General features: G+C 43.2%; 1 protein-coding gene across 3 annotated transcripts in view; it reads right to left on the minus strand.

The window, feature by feature from the left end:
• The window catches only part of LOC140493461 (oxysterols receptor LXR-alpha-like), a 70116-nt gene that overhangs the window by 43515 nt on the left and 12515 nt on the right, over window positions 1-14086 (minus strand). The window contains exon 1 of one of the 3 annotated variants that reach the window (XM_072591907.1): window positions 12091-12271. The exons of the other annotated variants lie outside the window; for them this stretch is intronic. The gene's annotated coding sequence lies outside the window, so the exon portion shown is untranslated. Of the gene's footprint in view, window positions 1-12090; window positions 12272-14086 lie in introns of those variants that run through there. 3 annotated transcript variants of the gene reach the window in all.

The following is a 14086-nucleotide window of genomic DNA, read 5'->3' on the forward strand; positions in this document are numbered from 1 at the left end:
CCTGTCTATCACACTGTAAGAATGTCCTGATTCGTATGTTTGTGAGAGTCAGTACAGGCAGACTCAGCAGCCAGCAGCAGAAATGAAACCGTATATCTGGGCATTTGTTTCATATCCACCCATCACCTGACCCCTGAGCTGCTGGCCCCCTTGTCCTGAGGGTCCCAAGTTCACTTTCTCACTAACTTTTATTTCACTTTCCATAATTTTGCCAGAACACAGAGACTCAAACATTCAGTATTTTCCGGGAATGAGAGTATGGTGCTCTGATCAGTGCTCCTTGGTCCTGCCATGTTCATGGTGTGAATTAGGGGTTGCACTTTCAGTCTGGGCTCAGGAACCCTGAAGCACTTCCAGCTCCTGATCCCATGCTGAGCCATACTATCTGTGACATTGCACCATTCACAAATGCAAAAGCATTGATTGCTCCATAGGCAATTTCACGACTACAGAGGGTGATTTCAGAAGATAAAGTTCATGACTGGACTTGCCACAGCCTGGAGGAATGGAGCCACATGGAGCTCAAATGGCCAGTGCTGAGCTGGACAGGCGTTCAGGGGTGACCCCAGCTTTCTCCAAAGCCTCCTTTGAGGATGCTGTCTCTGAGACTCTTCCATTCATCCAGACCACAAATGCTTCCAGGGTCTTGCTGTTACCTGCTGCACTGGCTCGCCAGAAATTAAGCCCTGTTATTCCAAAGAGCCATCACAAAAAGTTAAAAGTTTCTAAAATTTCCCAATTTTTCCTCTCTCTTAGAAACAGCTTGACAGAAAGCTTGGACTGGATTTCTATACTTAACAAGCATGACCATTTGTTACAAGTAAATAGACTCTAGCTAAAGGTAAACAATTGTGATATCACAGTACAGGAGTAGGCCATCTGGCCCCTCAAGCCTGCCCCACCATTCAATAACATTATGGCTCATTATTTTTTGTGAATTCACCTCCACCTATCGCCCATTCAACATAATGCTTAATGTCTTTACTGTTGAGAAACCTTTCTATCTTTGCCTTAAAAACATTCAACGAAATTGCCTTAACTGCTTTACTGGGCAGGCAATTTCAGAGAACTTGGTCCTAAATCTGCTCCCCCTTATTTTGAGGCTACGCCCCCTAGTTCTAGTTTCACGTACCAGTGGAAAAAACCTCCCTGCTTCTATCTTATCTATTCCCTTCATAACTTTATATGAGTCTATAAGATTCACCCTCATTCTTCTAAATTCCAATTAAATAGTCCCAGTATACTCAGTCTCTCCACATAAGCCAACCCTTTTAACATAGTGAATCAACATAGCGAATCTCCTCTGCACCCCTTCAATGCCAGTACATCCTTATTCAAGGAAGGAGACCAAAACTGTACAGAGTACTCCAAGTGTGGCCTCACCTGCGCCCTGTACAGATGCAACATAGCCTCCCTGTTTTTGAACGCCATCCCTCTAGCAATGAAGAACAATATTCCATTTCTCTTCTTAATTACCTGCTCCACTTGCAAACCAGCTTTTTCTAATTTAACTCTATAAATGATAAGATCCCCCTTTATACAGAACAAACAGACAGAGGGAAAGACTGGGAAGGCAGTTCAGTCATTCCTGAGATGATTCTTGACTGGGCAGAATGTTGCTTTTTGGTCTTCCTTATCTAGAATTTCTATTGTTTGCGAGACACACAGGGTGGCTGGCTCACTTATCAGTTAAAAATCACAGCTTATACAAACTGCTGGGGGCCTAATGTGGCACTGTGGTAAGATCCTAACCTCTAAGCCAGGATGCCTGGGTTCAAGACCGACCTGCTCCAGAGTCATGTCATAAGATCTCTGAACATGTTGGTTGCTACTTAAAATGAAGATTGATTACACCTATGATTTAGTGGGGGATCTTGCGGTACAATAATAGTGTCCCTACTTCTGAGCCAGGATGTCTGATTTAAGTTCCAATTGATTCAGAGTTGTATGATAGCATCTCTGAACAGGTTGATTAGAAAACGTATACATAAACTGTTGAATAAAAGACAAACTGGTTTTCTTCAGGCAGAGAACAGAGAGAGCTGCTGAGCTGGTGGAAGTCTGTATCTTGTTGGCAGTTCCAAGCTGTTCATCTACCTCAGACCGACCACACAATTATTAACAAACAGAAAGCCTTTGCCATGGATAATAGGTGGGTTGTCCACAGCCCAATCTATATGTATCTGTACATAACCCACTCAGCTCCAGTTCATCTGCAACCACAGTTTAACCAATACTTGAACAAGCAGCTGTGTAAACACTGCTTACAATGAGTAATCGGTCACTTGCTTTCAAAACATCCAACAGCCTTCGGTTTTTAAAACAGTTCTTTTCTACTTTTTGCCCACAATTAGAAATACAGGAAAATAAAAACACAAGGTCTTTACACCAACCAAACCCAGAAAACATAAGTAAAGGCAGCCACAGTGGATGTCATTTGAAAGATGGCAGGGGCCAGGTGAGGAACAATAGTGTAGAATGTGCTTCAATAATCTGTGGAGGTCTGGAAAGGTGAGTGATACTCATGTGACAGGCATCTGGGTGCCCACAAACTGAACAAACTCAAAACTCTTTTGTCCTTAATAGCATGAGGTCAAAAAGCCAATGAAACATCAGTAACTCTCACTCAATGAATAGGAAGGGTTTGGAGGGATATGGGCCAGTTGCTGGCAGGTGGGACTAGATTGGGTTGGGATATCTGGTAGGCATTGGCACGTTGAACCAAAGGGTCTGTTTCTGTGCTGTACATCTCTATGATTCTATGTCTGTATGAATAGTGGAACAGACTCAAAGGGCTGAATGGCCTACTTCTGCTCCTATTGTCTATGTTTTCTTTGTTACCTAAGATACTCATGGTCAGTTTAATACAGGAATGTGTTAGGAGATGGCTTAGTTGAAGCACCTCACTGTATCAATGCCCAGATACTGGATGGGCCAAGTGTTCCCTCCTCAAAAAGTAAACAATATCTCATAGCAGCCCCTCACAGAGTGTGGATGTGGATCTGAAGAGATGCAGTACCTGAGACTTTGAAAGAATCATGACAGACCTCATGTGGCCAGCTGGACATTCAGTGAGTGGGAGTCTTTTCTGTTGAGGAATTCCATTGGCTGCTGTTTTGCTGCCTTCATGCATGTGTGAGTACAATTAATGATTTCCTGGTTCTGTGGGAATCCAATAATGGCAACAAAACCCTCTGTGCTTGTGCTCAGGACATTCATTTCTGAGATAGGAGCACTACATGAAGGTAAGGTGTGTTGTTGACTGAGGAGTGAGGACAGCATGGATTCATATAAAATCAGTGCCACTGTGACCTTGATAGCTACAACTATAGGGCTGCTATGGTGGGGGCGCGGGGGGGGGGGTTGCTGCCCAGCATCAGCTCATTGCCATTTTCTTCCGGATTGGGAAGGTTAATCTACTGAAACTCCCCTTGTTTCTCTTTCCATTGTCAGAGTCACAGAGACATACACCATGGAAACAGACACTTCCGTTCAACTTGTCCATGACAACCAGCTATCCTAAATTCATCTCGTCCCATTTGCCAGCATTTGGCTGATATCCCTGTAACCCGTTCTAATCATGTACCTATCCAGATTCCTTTTAAATGTTGTAATTGTACCAACCCCCACAGTTCCTCTGGCAACTCTTTTCAATCATGCACCACCCTCTACGTGAAAACGTTGTCCCTTTGCATCTTTCCCCTCTCACCTTAAACCTATGCCCTCTAGTTTTAGACTCACGGTGGGGAAAATACCTTGGCTATTCACCCTATCCATGCGCCTCATGATTTTATAAACCTCGACAAGGTCACCCCAAGGCTCCATGGAAAATAGCCCCAACATATTCAGCCTCCTCCCTTAGCTCAAATGCTCCAAACCTAGCAATGATCTGCTCGACCTTTTCTGCAACCTTTCAGGTTTAACAACATCTTTCCTATAGCGGGGAGACCAGAATTAAACACAGTATTCCAAAAGTGGCCTCACCAATGTCCTGTACAGCCACAACATGATGTCACAAATCTCACCTCAACTCCTCTGCCAACTGCCAATCATTCATCAAGGTTTCCTCCATCTGCATTCTACTACCTAAAATATGGCAACAGCTTCACATCATTCTCGAACTGCTCGTTCACAAGGACAGAAAATTCGAACACCAGTTGGTACTGGTTGGATAACTTGGGTCTTTCTCCCATTTCCTGCAGCAACTGAACCAACGCCATCATTGGCCTGCATGATTTACCCTCGTGCTCCCAGCAACTGCTCCATCTGGACATGTCCTGGAATCTCCATTTACCCCCACCTCTCAATTGAAAATTTCAATTCCCACTCATTGTTCATGAGCCCCACCAGGAACTTGCCACTGTGTGATGTGGAAGCGTGTGGGCCATCAGCACAACCCCTCCCATGCCATCCCATTAAAGATGATGTTGCATTCTAAAGATTTCAGAATTCAACCTTGCCATCCCATATTTTCAATGTGTGCCTGTCCTTTGGTAAAAGACCAGGCCAAAATTGATTCGCTGCAATATTGCATTAGAGCAGAATCACAACATTGTTCCAATGCAGAGGTAGTCCATGACTGCACTGGCTCTATTATCTAGTGCCAATCTCCTACCTTATCTTCATATACCATTACTATCCAAAAAACAACCAATACCCTCTCGAGTTCCTGAAATGAACCTGCTTCACCACATTTCCCGGTAGTGTATTCCATAACCTAACTTCTCATTGTGTGCAAATGTTTTTTTTCACACATCAGCCAGGTTTCTTTTCCCCATCACTTTAAATGTATGCCCTCTCATTTTTGTTTATTCTACAAGTGGGAACAGTTTCTCCTCATCTACTCTATGCAGCCCATTCATGATTCTGACAACCTCAATCAGCTCCCCTCTTAGTCTTCTTGTGTCCAGGCAGAACAGTCCCAACTTCTTCAATCTATCCTCATAACTGATATTCCTCATACCTGGAATATTCTTATAAAGCATTTCTGCACTCTCTCCACTGCATTTGCATCTTTTCCAGCATGTGGAGCCCACACACACAATACTGAAGCTGGGATCTAACAAGTTAAATTAAAATTTGTAAGATTCTGAGCGGGTCTGACGGGGTGGATACTGAGAGGATGGTGCCGCCTGTTGGAGAACATAGAACATTACAGCACAGCAACAAGCCCTTTGTCCCATCAACTCTGTGCTGATCATGATGCTATTATAAACTAGACACATCTCTGCACATGTTCCAATCCTTCTTTTCTCTGCCTGTTCATGTATTTGTCTAAATGCCCCATATACATTGCTACTGTATCTGCTTCTATCTCCTTACCTAGCAGTGCATTCCAGGTAGCAACGTTCCAAGCCTCTCCTAATCTTATACGCTGAAAATGTGTTGCTGGAAAAGCGCAGCAGGTCAGGCAGCATCCAAGGAGCAGGAGAATCGACATTTCGGGCATGAGCCCCTGAAGAAGGGCTCATGCCCGAAACGTCAATTCTCCTGCTCCTTGGATGCTGCCTGACCTGCTGCGCTTTTCCAGCAACACATTTTTAGCTCTGATCTCCAGCATCTGCAGTCCTCACTTTCTCTCCTAATCTTATATACTTCCATCAGGTTTTCCCTCAGCCTCTGACACTTCAGTGAAAAACAATCCAAGTTTGCCCAAAAGACAAACAGAAATTGCTGGAAAAACTAAGTCGTTCTGGTAACATTTGAGGAGAAAAAGCAGAGTTAATATTTTGGGTTCAGTTCTTCACAAGTTTGTCCAATAAAATCCTATCCAGGCAATATTGTGCTAAACCTCTTCTGCAACCTCTCCAAAGCCTCCACATCCTTCCTATAATGTCATGACCAGAACTGCACACAATACTTCAAACATAGCCAAGTTAAAGTTTTACACAGCTGCAACATCACTTGCCAACTTTTTCACTGAATGTCCTGACCAATGAAGACAAGTATACCTTACACCTTCTTTACCACCTTATACACTTGTGTTGCTACTTTCAGGGAGCTATAGACTTAGACCCCAAGATCCCTCTGTATACCAATGCTCCTAATGATCTGGCCAATTACAGAATGCTTTCCTTTTGTACTTGACCTGCCAAAATGCATCACCTCACATTTGTGTGGATTAACCGCTGTCATTTCTCTGCCCAACTTTCCAACTGGTCTCTAAGCTGCTGTATCTTTTGAAATCCTTCCTCACTATCTACAGCTCCACCAATTTCCATGTCATCTGCAAACTTACAAATTGGACCACCTACATTTTCATCCAAATTATTTATATGTATTACAAACTACAGAGGTCCCAGCCCTGATTCTTGCACAATACCACTGGTCACAGGTTTCCAGTCAGAAAAACTGTCCTCTGTCCTCCACAACTGTCCTCTGTCTTGCACAACCAAGCTAACTTTGTATAAAATTTACCAACTCACCATGGATCCCAGATGACTTCTGGACCTGCCTACCATGATAGACATCAACATTTTTAATAAAGCCCATGTAGACAACATCCACTGCCCCCCCACCCCATCAATCATCTTCGATACTTCCTCAAAAAACTCAATCAATTTTGTGAGACAAGACCTCCTCCGTATCAAGCCCATGCTGACTGTTCCTAGTTAGTCAATTCTACTCCAAATGTGAGTAAATCCTGTACCTAAGAATATTCTCCAATAATTTCCCTACCCTGATGCCAGGGGCTTAGATGAGGCATAATTTATTATGTGCATCAAGGAGGGTCTCTTGAAACAAATATGTAAATAGTCCAACCAGGGAAGGGACTATATTGGGGAATGAGCCTGTTCAGATAATCAAAGTTTCAGTGGGGAAATGTTTTAGGAACAGTGATCATAATTCAGCAAGTTTTAAGGAAGTCAGAGAAAAATATAAGACTGGTCTTGGTGAAAGTGTAAATTGGGGCAAGATTGAATACAACAGCATTAAGCAGGAACTGGAAGACTTGGATGCAGCTGCTTGTAGATAAATCCACATCTGATAGGTAAGAGTCCTAAAAGCCAGTTGACCAGAGCTCAGGACCAGCATGTTCCTGTGAGAATGAAACATGAGGATGGCAAGATTCGGGAACCTTGGATGATGAGGCATGTGGAAAGGTTAGTCAAAAAGAAAAAGGAAGCAGATATAAGGCTTCAGAAACCCAAATCTGTAATTTCCTCGATTACCCCTGTTGCCTTTCTTAAATAAAGTAACAACATTGGTTATTCTCCAGTCTTCTGGGATCTTGCTTGTGGCCAAAGAAGATACAAAAACCTCTGTCAAGATCCCAGCAATCTTTTCCCATGCCTCCTTTATTACCCTGGGGTAAATCCCATCAAGCCTTGGGGACATATCTATCATAATGTTTTTCAAGAAATCCAACATCACCACCTCTTCATATCAACATGCCCCAGATGATTAACAAACCCCTCTAAGCTTACCATCATCGATGTCTTTCTCCTTAGTGAAAACTGATGCCAAGTATTCATTAAGGACCTCACTCACTTCCTCTGGCTCCGCGTATAAATTCTTCACTTTGTCCTTGAGTTGACCTATCTTTCCCTAGTTACCCTCTTGCTCCTAATACACACATAAAATGCCTTGGGAATTTACGTAATCTTACTTGCCAGTTCAGGGAATTTACGTAATCTTACTTGCCAGTTCATGGCACAAAAACAGAAATTGCTAGAAAAGCTCAGCAGGTCTGGCAGCATCTGTGGAAAAAACTCAAGAGTTAACATTTCAGGTCCAGTGACCTTTCTTCAGAACTGATGGTAGCTCAGAAAAAGTTGATTTTCATTGAGAAGATAGGGTGGGGTAATGGGTTAGGAATAAATGATAGGTGGAGATGAAACCCATATAGAGGAGAACAAACTGGTTGGACAAAGGAGTGGATAATGTCATTTTCATGGCCCATTTTAGCCCTCCTAATTTCTCTTTAAGTTCTTTTCTGCTTCTTTTATTCTTCTCAATGGCCTTCTTTGATTTCTGTTTCCAAAGCCTTACATCTGCTTCCTTTTTCTTTTTGATTAACCTTTCCACATGTCTCATCATCCAAGGTTCCCAAATCTTGCCATCCTCATATTTCATTCTCACAGGAACATGTTGGTCCTGAGCTCTGGTCAACTGGCTTTTAAGACTCTTACATGTCAGATATGGATTTATCTTCAAACAGCTGCAATCCAATTTTTCCCAGTTCCTGTTTAATACTGTTGTATTCAGTCTTGCCCCAATTTACACTTTCACCCAAGACCCACCTTATATTTTTCCATAACTACCTTAGAACTTATTGAATTATGATCACCATTCCTAAAATGTTTCCCCACTGAAACTTTGATTATCTGAACAGGCTCATTCCCCAATACAGTCCCTTCCCTGGTTGGACTATTTACATATTTGTTTCAAGAGCCCCTCCTCGATGCACATAATAAATTCTGCCTCATTTAAGCTGCTGGCGCTAAGGGAGTCCCAGTCAGTATTGGGGAAATTAGAGTACCCACTACAACAACCTTGTTGTTATTACATCTTTCCATGATCTGCCTACATATCTGTTCCTCTAACTCCTACTGGCTATTGGGAGGCCTACAGTCCAACCTCACCATAGTGATTGCACTTTTCTTATTCCTGAGTGCTACCCACATTGCCTCACTGAGAGCCCCCCCAAGATGCCCTCTGTTTGTACAGCTATGACATTCTCTTTAATCAGCTATGCAACTTCCCCACCCATTTTACATTCTTCTCTATCATGTCTGAAACATTTAAACCCTCGAACATTGAGCTGCCAGTTCTGCCTTTCTCTCAATGAAGTTTCTGTAATGGCTACAACATAGTTCCATGTACTAATCCAGGCTCTTAGCTCACCTGTCTTATCTGGTATGTTCCTATGAGTTTTGAACTAGTGGGTACTGTGAGACAAAATGAGGGGTAGAATTTTCTGGAGAATTAACAAAATCTTGTGGGGAACTATATTGGTGCGAAGCAAAAATTCAGCTTCCCAACGGCAGGTCAAAGTTTTGGTGTTGAGTTATACAGTCATAGAGTCATAGAGATGTACAGCACGGAAACAGACCCTTCGGTCCAACCCATCCATGTCGATGAGATATCCCAACCCAATCTAGTCCAACCTGTCAGCGCCTGGCCCATATCCCTCCAAACCCTTCCAATTCATATATCCATCCAGATGCCTTTTAAATGTTGCAAGTGTACCAGCCTCCACCACTTCCTCTGGCAGCTCATTCCATATACATGCCACCCTCGACATGAAAATGGTGCCTAGATGGGTTGGGTTTCTCCACCTTGGAATCTGTTTTACATTCATTAGCATGTCATGAATGCTAAGTAATATCCCAGACCATTAAAGTTAGGCACAAGCTGGTTCACTAACAATAGGAAACGTGTTCACAAAGTGAGTGAAGCTTGACCAGGCCAAGAAACCTGCCGAAGTGAGGTTGTCACACTGGCTGATATACACAAACCTGGCTGTGGCAGGCAAGCAGGGTTCAGCTTAAAAGGGGGACTTTGTGGTCGTGTCCTTGTCCCATGCAAACCTTTGGTGCGAACTGATTGTAATGTGTGTTCTTCAAATTGTGATGAAAGGTCAGTCATCTGATGGTGTGTGTATGCACAGTGAAAATGTGAGCTATGATGGTTGTGTGAGTAGCAGTGCTAGTGTGGTACCAGTAAACTTACATCAGCAGCTGTAATGAACTGAGAGATATTGATTGTACCTGAAGCATATCATGGAGATGCCTAACACCATGTTGTAGTTCTCCACAGTGGTAACCTTACAGTGCTAAATAACACTTGTAGGAGCATGAGACATCAAGTAGACAATGATACACACCCTAGCAGAGATAGCAGTTCATTCATCATCATGGGGCAATATAGCCAGGCTCAATTGAGCCAACCATGGCTGCTGACCTTCCCTCTGCCTTCATCAGCTGGGATGATCTCCTGTTAGCACCCACAGAAAAGAGAATATCCCTTCTCTCTAGGATAGCCTTCAGTAGATCCTCTAGGGACACCTCGTTAAAACATGATGCCACTTATTAATCTGGAATCTGACATCTCCTGGGGTGAGCAGTGATGATGATCAGAGAGTGAACTACTGTTCCTATAAAAGATGGCGCACAGATGTTGCAGCCCAAAAGGTGTTGGTCTTCCTCAGAAATTCCTGCCAAAAATACCTGGCAATTGCCTGCACGTGAATGTCCAGTAAACTGAAAAGAACATAACGCTGTGGGAAAAGTCACACCAACCCCCCAGCGTAAGTCTCTCCTGCAGTTATACCCTGCTCAACACTGAGTCTCAAAAAAGAGAAGATTCCACCAAGGAGTCTCCTGTTTGAAACAGAGATGAGCACAAACAGTTTTACTCTTAGAAGGTTATTAATCTTTGAAATTTTTCACCCAAACTGCATTAAGAGATTGGCTCATCAATCATACTCTAAGGCTGGGTAAGATAGATTTTTGATCAAACCAGAAATCAAGACTTGAACGGAACGATCAGCCGTTGAATAATAGAGCAGAATCAATGGGCCGAATGATCTCCTCCTGCTCTGATTTCATGTGATCCGATGAGAACAGAAATGAGTAAAGAGCCTTTGTTTGTAGCTTTCAGTAGGATGGCAGTACACATTCCCAGTAACTGGGATTGCTAGCCAACATTGCAGCCTTCTGTCATGTTTGAGTAAGCATCATGAAGTAGCACTGGAAAAACAACTGTATCCTGTGTGTGTGGAAATTAAACTTAATTGTAAATGTAAAGTTACATGTGGACTCTATTATTGAATGTTCTGAATGCACTGTAGCCTAAACACTAAGGATTGTGCCTGTCAGCTCTGTCACAATTTAACAACTTAAAAATTGTCTGCATTTTTTTCAACAGACTTTCCTCAAAAGAAGCCAAGGAATCTGCTCAGTTCAAGAACCAAGCGACATTGTGTTACTGGGTCATTTAGGAGTGAAATAGTGCAAATTCCCAATTTGAAGTCACAAGTTGCAAGTCAAGTTCAAATTAGTCTAGCTGAATTGTGATCCAGGTCCCAGGGCTAATTGGTGTATGGGAGTGGGTGTGTTCAACAACAGCATTTGGTGTACATGGTATTACCGTGAACGATTTGGTAAATGCAGATTCAAGAATGAGTCTGTAGAATTTTAGCAATGCGTGCAAAAAACTTTGGGAGATTTCCTAAAGTTTGAGAGTTGGTGTTGGTGGGTAGAGATTTGGGAATGGACGTGTAACCTGTTAATAAGAAGCTTATCTTTCATTCATGTCGAAAGATTAACATTTATAAAGGGCATCACCTCAATTTCATGCCAGTACAACTAACATTAAGCCGGGGGGTTAACAATTAAGTAACTTAAATATAAAGGGAGAACAGGCTATAGTCGGTGTGAAATGCGTTGTGTGACAGAGAAGTCGATAAACTTGAATGCAAGGAATAAATGCCTTGAATTGGATTCTACCAACAAGATTGATCCAAATTGACACGTCACTTTGATATTTCCTTCTCAGCCCACCTGCCCAAAGTATGATGTACCTTCACTGCTTTGCTCAGTTCGAGCTGTGCAGGAAAGTGACTCCCCATCTCAATGATGAATTTTATCTGGGCAATGAGAGAAAAGTAAGCAAATCTCAAACCCTCTACATTTCAGATTTCTTTGAGAGAGAGAAAAAAAGGCAGTCCCTGAAAGGGTTAATGCTTGCAGCTTTAAGTAACCACTACATACACAACCCCGTCACCGCCATCACCCCCCCCCGACCCCCCCACTGCCAAAATCCCCACTACCCTCTGCTCCATATATTCACCTCATGAGAATGTTTGAGTAAAACCTGCTTCAATGGTAACTCTGGAAATGTCAATGACCTGGTGTGAGCCTTTCAGCTTCAATTCTATGGTTGTCCTGCAATAACAGAATTTAACTTCCTTTCAAGTCAAGCAGCAAGACTCCAAAATCAACAGAAAATACAACAGCAATGCAGATCACTTCATGAAAGACTTGTCTTGTTAGCTATATGAAGCTGCCCACTTTCCCTCTCCCTTCTCTCTATGGGGCTCCTTCCTTCTCATTCCCAGGGAATTCCGATTACTGCTTTACTTACCCTGTTGAGGTTTCCTGCCTCACTGATGTCCTGGCTGAATTCGCTGGGTCTCTGGATGAATTGCGGTGTAACCCTTTGCAGGCTCTTGCCTGTCCTTCCCCTCTTGCCCTCTCTCTGGTTTCTGTTGGGCAGTTGACAGTGAGCAGGGCTGCTGACTCCTGGGTGACTTGTGGTCAGACTGTGACACCGAGCTCATTCTCGGTTGGAGGGCGGAGTGTACACCAATTAGATGTTTACAGCAGATAACCAGCATCCAACTCACGTTCAAGGCTGTAGCCTAGCCTTGGTCCAATCAGCAGTGGGTTACCACAGGTCAAATCTCAGCACGCAGAAGTTCAGCCAATGCTTAGCTTGCATCTGACTTACTTTCTCTCTTTCTCTTTCTCTCTCTCTCTCTCTCTCCCCTACCTCCCCCCCCCCCCCCCCCACTTTTCTTCTCCTGTCCCTCACTTTTTGTTTTTTTTAATGTATCTTATTTACTTTCTCTCTATCTAATTTTTTCTATACTGTCACTCTCTCCCTCGCCTACCTTCTTGCCCCCTCCCTCCCTCCCTCTATCTGTATCTGTTTCACTGCATGCCTGTTTGTCTCTCCCTCAAAAAGACTTGCATTTATATAACAACTTCACATCTACCAGACATGTCAAAATGCAATAGAGACAATAAAAATTGAGATTTACTCACAGTTATAATGTAAGAGAAACCATGCGACAGGGAGCAAACTCCCACAAGGTGGACTGTGATATTGAGCAAATAATCTGTTCTTTGTGATGGTGATTGAAAGATAAATATATTGGCCGGGGCACCAGCTTTTTCAAAATAGTGCTGTTGGATATTTTCTGCTCACCCAAGTGGGCAGATTGGGACTCAACATCACATCCCATTCAAGAGCTAACTCCTCTGACAATGCACTTTTGTGCACACCTTGATTTTTGAGCTTAAGTCTCTAGGTCAGTGCTTTCCAATCATTGTTCCACTGTGACCTTCTATCAAGGCTTGACAAGTATCACAGTGCCTCAGTGAACCTTTGAGAGCAACGTGCAGGCAAGTGGGACAGCAGGAGCCTGTTAGAGAGGATCGCAGCTGCTATAGCTTGGGCCCTATCACAGCCATCGCTGCCTCAGAACACATGAGCCCAAAATATCAGACCCCCCCCCCCCCAAACTGGTGCGACTTAAATCAAAATCTTCAGGCTCAAAGACAAAAGTATTTCCAACTGAGGGATGATGGCCTTCAGTGAACAAAGAGTCCTGAATCTTTTGTTGATTGTCTGAGGCACAGCTGAACCGGTCCAAAACTACACATAACAAGTACTGAAATATCATTCTATATCACCCATTACGTCTGTAAATATCCCTCTCTTTCTGTCTTCCTCTCTGTTTCTCACTCCCTGTCCCTCTCTCTGTCATTCTACCTCTGTTAGCTGTGCCTTCCTGTGAATGAAGTACTGATTAATTCTGCTGAATTATTAGTTTGTGAATGGACTTAGTATTACACAGAGCGTGACAGGAAGCTGGGGGCCAGAAGAACAGCCACAGAACTGAAACTATCTGACACAATAAGACTGCAGCAGAAATGGTTAGGGACCACTGGCACTGACCCTGCCCCACCCAGCCCTTACTAAATAGGGTGGTGTGGAGGGGAAGTGATAACTGATAGAGTTGAACTCTTTCCAAACATCACTTTATAACAAACTAGTCTGAATTTAAGGAGCAATGGGTTAGTGTCTTTTTTGTGGTGTAGATCTCAATGACTCTCAACACCCCACCAACCTGCCTCTCCCCAAAAACCCCTCTCTGAGATGCTCTACCATGATTGCTTACCAAACAAATTCCATGATTCTGCCCGAGGACTTCCTCTGAGGAAGTGAGATGTTCAGCACCACCCCAAACCCCCCCACTCATCTCTCCAACATAGCCCACACTTAGACCTTGCTGCAAGACATTGCTATAATCCACCCCTTATATATTCACATAGCATGGAAAGAGACCCTTCTG

The sequence above is a fragment of the Chiloscyllium punctatum genome, chromosome 22 (genome assembly GCF_047496795.1).
Source record: "Chiloscyllium punctatum isolate Juve2018m chromosome 22, sChiPun1.3, whole genome shotgun sequence".
Taxonomy (NCBI): Eukaryota; Metazoa; Chordata; class Chondrichthyes; order Orectolobiformes; family Hemiscylliidae; genus Chiloscyllium; species Chiloscyllium punctatum.